Source organism: Panulirus ornatus, chromosome 48 (assembly GCF_036320965.1).
Source record: "Panulirus ornatus isolate Po-2019 chromosome 48, ASM3632096v1, whole genome shotgun sequence".
NCBI lineage: Eukaryota > Metazoa > Arthropoda > Malacostraca > Decapoda > Palinuridae > Panulirus > Panulirus ornatus.
The window spans coordinates 13507704-13513295 of record NC_092271.1 but is presented as its reverse complement, the minus strand read 5'-3'; the positions used below and the strand labels follow the sequence as shown (position 1 = coordinate 13513295).

The 5592-nt window shown below is 44.8% G+C and overlaps 1 long non-coding RNA gene across 1 annotated transcript; it reads left to right on the top strand.

Moving 5' to 3' along the window:
• The first annotated feature begins 212 nt into the window (after positions 1-212).
• On the top strand, positions 213-4404 carry LOC139764007 (uncharacterized). The gene is made up of 3 exons (XR_011716293.1): positions 213-254; positions 463-521; positions 4154-4404. It is a non-coding gene; the product is annotated as an uncharacterized lncRNA (long non-coding RNA).
• The last annotated feature ends 1188 nt before the right edge of the window (positions 4405-5592 follow it).

The window sequence follows — 5592 nt, the reverse complement described above, 5'->3', positions numbered from 1 at the left end:
GTGTGTGTGCCTCTTCCTGCAACCTATAGGGGCGTGTTTGGTCTTGACAGCCGTTGTGATTGTATGCGCGTGTGCCAACAGACGCATGAATGAGTGAGTGTACGAGTTTGAGCTTAAGTATGTGTATGCTTGCCCCTCCAACCTCAAGGTTAAGCTGCCCAGTCTGACACATAAATATCCGGGCGAGGTGGCCCCAGTTTCAGTCAGCCATACTAAGCCAAGATGTACAACCACAGCAGCCTCGCTCTCCTACTGTAAGTGCTTACGGTAATCAACCTTCGCTATATGGCATAACCATATTCCATTGTACCTGCAGAATGATAACAGAATGACATACTTATCTCTCCTCTCGTTGACTCGTACAGTGTTTGATATATGGGATTGTGTAATGCCATTCCCCTGCTCCACACTCGCAAAACAGCTTTCACTCGTTATGTCCTTCCCTGGTCACCTTCTCTACAGCATCCTGTCGCTACTGCTGGTGTTCCTGACGACGGCCCTCGATTACAAGCAGAGACTGGGTGAGTAATCTCTCTCCAACTAGATCTCTCTCTCTCTCTCTCTCTCTCTCTCTCTCTCTCTCTCTCTCTCTCTCTCTCTCTCTCTCTCTCTCTCTCTCTCTCTCTCTATCTATCTATCTATAGATGGAGTGAGTATTTTGAAGGTTTGTTGAATGTGTTTGATGATAGAGTGGCAGATATAGGGTGTTTTGGTCGAGGTGGTGTGCAAAGTGAGAGGGTTAGGGAAAATGATTTGGTAAACAGAGAAGAGGTAGTAAAAGCTTTGCGGAAGATGAAAGCCGGCAAGGCAGCAGGTTTGGATGGTATTGCAGTGGAATTTATCAAAAAAAGGGGTGACTGTATTATTGACTGGTTGGTAAGGTTATTGAATGTATGAATGACTCATGGTGAGGTGCCTGAGGATTGGCGGAATGCGTGCATAGTGCCATTGTACAAAGGCAAAGGGGATAAGAGTGAGTGCTCAAATTACAGAGGTATAAGTTTGTCGAGTATTCCTGGTAAATTATATGGGAGGGTATTGATTGAGAGGGTGAAGGCATGTACAGAGCATCAGATTGGGGAAGAGCAGTGTGGTTTCAGAAGTGGTGGAGGATGTGTGGATCAGGTGTTTGCTTTGAAGAATGTATGTGAGAAATACTTAGAAAAGCAAATGGATTTGTATGTAGCATTTATGGATCTGGAGAAGGCATATGATAGAGTTGATAGAGATGCTCTGTGGAAGGTATTAAGAATATATGGTGTGGGAGGCAAGTTGTTAGCAGCAGTGAAAAGTTTTTATCGAGGATGTAAGACATGTGTACGTGTAGGAAGAGAGGAAAGTGATTGGTTCTCAGTGAATGTAGGTTTGCGGCAGAGGTGTGTGATGTCTCCATGGTTGTTTAATTTGTTTATATGGGGTTGTTAGGGAGGTGAATGCAAGAGTTTTGGAAAGAGGGGCAAGTATGAAGTCTGTTGGGGATGAGAGAGCTTGGGAAGTGAGTCAGTTGTTGTTCGCTGATGATACAGCGCTGGTGGCTGATTCATGTGAGAAACTGCAGAAGCTGGTGACTGAGTTTGGTAAAGTGTGTGAAAGAAGAAAGTTAAGAGTAAATGTGAATAAGAGCAAGGTTATTAGGTACAGTGGGGTTGAGGGTCAAGTCAATTGGGAGGTGAGTTTGAATGGAGAAAAACTGGAGGAAGTGAAGTGTTTTAGATATCTGGGAGTGGATCTGGCAGCGGATGGAACCATGGAAGCGGAAGTGAATCATAGGGTGGGGGAGGGGGCGAAAATTCTGGGAGCCTTGAAGAATGTGTGGAAGTCGAGAACATTATCTCGGAAAGCAAAAATGGGTATGTTTGAAGGAATAGTGGTTCCAACAATGTTGTATGGTTGCGAGGCGTGGGCTATGGATAGAGTTGTGCGCAGGAGGATGGATGTGCTGGAAATGAGATGTTTGAGGACAATGTGTGGTGTGAGGTGGTTTGATCGAGTAAGTAACGTAAGGGTAAGAGAGATGTGTGGAAATAAAAAGAGCGTGGTTGAGAGAGCAGAAGAGGGTGTTTTGAAATGGTTTGGGCACATGGAGAGAATGAGTGAGGAAAGATTGACCAAGAGGATATATGTGTCGGAGGTGGAGGGAACGAGGAGAAGAGGGAGACCAAATTGGAGGTGGAAAGATGGAGTGAAAAAGATTTTGTGTGATCGGGGCCTGAACATGCAGGAGGGTGAAAGGAGGGCAAGGAATAGAGTGAATTGGAGCGATGTGGTATACCGGGGTTGACGTGCTGTCAGTGGATTGAATCAAGGCATGTGAAGCATCTGGGGTAAACCATGGAAAGCTGTGTAGGTATGTATATTTGCGTGTGTGGACGTATGTATATACATGTGTATGGGGGTAGGTTGGGCCATTTCTTTCGTCTGTTTCCTTGCGCTACCTCGCAAACGCGGGAGACAGCGACAAAGCAAAAAAAAAAAAAAAAAAGAATATATATATATATATATATATATATATATATATATATATATATATATATATATATATATATATATATATATATATATATATATATATATATATATTCATACTTGCTGCCTTCATCCATTCCTGTCGCCACCCCTCCACAAATGAAATGGCACCCCTTCCCCCCGCGCGCGCGCAAAGTAGTGCTAGGAAAAGACAACAAAGGCCACATTTGTTCTCACTCAGTCTCTAGCTGACATGTGAAATGAACCGAAACCACAGCTCCCTTTCCACATCCAGGCCCCACACAACTTTCCATGGCTTACCCAAGACGCTTCACATGCCCTGGTTCAATCTATTTACAGCACATCGACCCCGGTATACCATATCATTCCAATTCATTCTATTCCTTGCACGCCTTTCACCCTCCTGTATGTTCAGGCCCCGATCGTTCAAAATCTTTTTCACTCCATTCTTCCACCTCCAATTTGGTCTCCCACTTCTCGTTCCCTCTACCTCTGACACATATATCCTCTTTGTCAATCTTTCCTCACTCATTCTCTCCATGTGGCCAAACCATCTCAATACACCCTATTCCGCTCTCTCAACCACACTGTTTTTATTACTACACATCTCTCTTACCCTTTTATTACTTACTCTATCAAACCACCTGACACCACATGTTGTCCACAAGCATTTCGTTTCCAACACATCCACCCTCCTCCTCACAACCCTATCTATAGCCAGTGCTTCGCAACCATATAACATTGTTGGAACCACTATTCCTTCATACATACCCATTTTTACTCTCCAAGATAACGTTCTCACTTTCCACATATTCTTCAACGCTCCCAGAAACTTCTCCCCCACCCTGTAACTTACGTCTGCTTCCATGGTTCCATCCGCTGCTAAATCCACTCCCTGATATCTAAAACACTTCACTTCCTCCAGTTTTTCTCCATTCAAACTTACCTCTCAATTAACTTGTCCCTCAACCCTACTAAACCGAATAACCTTGCTCTTATTCACATTTACTCGCACCTTTCTTATTTCACACACTTTACCAAACTCAGTCACCAACTTCTGCAGTTTCTCACCTGAATCAGCCACCAGCAATGTACCATCAGCGAACAACAACTGACTCACTTCCCAAGCCCTCTCATCCACAACAGACTGCATACTTGCCCCTCTCTCCAAAACTCTTGTGTTCAACTCCCTAACAACTCCATCCATAAACAACTCAAACAACCATGGAGACATCACACACCCCTGCCGCAAACCTACGTTCACTAGGAACCAATCACTTTCCCCTCTTCCTACTCGCAAAAAATGCCTTACATCCTCGATAAAAACTTTTCATTGCTTCTAGCATCTTACCTCCCACACCATATACTCCTAATACCTTCCACAGAACATCAGTGTATGGAGAATAAAACAGGTGCTTGAAGAATGCCGGGACGAGAGACCAAATCTTATTTTCCTAATAGTTAGGATGGCTTTGCAAGTACAGTGGCGACTTGTCTTTTATGTCTGTTTCACCTTCGGTACCTGAACCACCATTATACTGGATGAAAAAGAAATGGCCACATCCCTCGATACTTACGCTGGTTGATATCGCCTGAGGTAACTCTGCAGACCTGACACATACCCACTGATCATAGTGTACTGGTTGATTCACCGTCGTTTTTTCAGCGTCGTGCAACTGCGAAAACTTGATGATGTGCCACTGCCATGAAAACAATGAGTGCCACTGTATGGACCAAAAGGAAGAGAATTATACCAGTCCCATAGTGTGGACACACGCGTGACACCAGATCCCGGGAGGTTGATGCTGCCGCTTCTATCGGATGGAACACTCCACGACCCACTTCTCATCCCTACAGCCACACACTGCATCACTGCATGATCAATACCGAGAATACTACTGACGCAGAATAAATAGATCAAACTGTAAATGTTGTTTATGTATCACAAATTATTCCTACGTTTCTAGGGGTAAGGTGCCGTGCGGGTCGCGTCTTGGATAAGCCATGCCCTCTGCTGTTCGTTGTGGACCTGACCGGCCTCACGAAACCTGAATGCATCAAATCGAAGACCATCATGTCTTGCAGTGACACAGGGTACTCCTGAGACCCTCCATACACGACACAACCAAAAAGCGAAATCCATACATAGTCCATATTTCCCAACCTGTGGTAAACGTCTGACGATTAACAACACCAGAGCACAAAAATAAGAGCTGATGATACAGCGCTGGTGGCGGATTCATGTGAGAAACTGCAGAAGCTGGTGACGGAGTTTGGTAAAGTGTGTGGAAGAAGAAAGTTAAGAGTAAATGTGAATAAGAGCAAGGTTATTAGGTACAGTAGGGTTGAGGGTCAAGTCAATTGGGAGGTGAGTTTGAATGGAGAAAAACTGGAGGAAGTGAAGTGTTTTAGATATCTGGGAGTGGATCTGTCAGCGGATGGAACCATGGAAGCGGAAGTGGATCATAGGGTGGGGGAGGGGGCGAAAATTTTGGGAGCCTTGAAAAATGTGTGGAAGTCGAGAACATTATCCCGGAAAGCAAAAATGGGTATGTTTGAAGGAATAGTAGTTCCAACAATGTTGTATGGTTGCGAGGCGTGGGCTATGGATAGAGTTGTGCGCAGGAGGATGGATGTGCTGGAAATGAGATGTTTGAGGACAATGTGTGGTGTGAGGTGGTTTGATCGAGTAAGTAACGTAAGGGTAAGAGAGATGTGTGGAAATAAAAAGAGCGTGGTTGAGAGAGCAGAAGAGGGTGTTTTGAAATGGTTTGGGCACATGGAGAGAATGAGTGAGGAAAGATTGACCAAGAGGATATATGTGTCGGAGGTGGAGGGAACGAGGAGAAGAGGGAGACCAAATTGGAGGTGGAAAGATGGAGTGAAAAGGATTTTGTGTGATCGGGGCCTGAACATGCAGGAGGGTGAAAGGAGGGCAAGGAATAGAGTGAATTGGAGCGATGTGGTATACAGGGGTTGACGTGCTGTCAGTGGATTGAATCAAGGCATGTGAAGCGTCCGGGGTAAACCATGGAAAGCTGTGTAGGTATGTATATTTGCGTGTGTGGACGTGTGTATATACATGTGTATGGGGGTGGGTTGGGC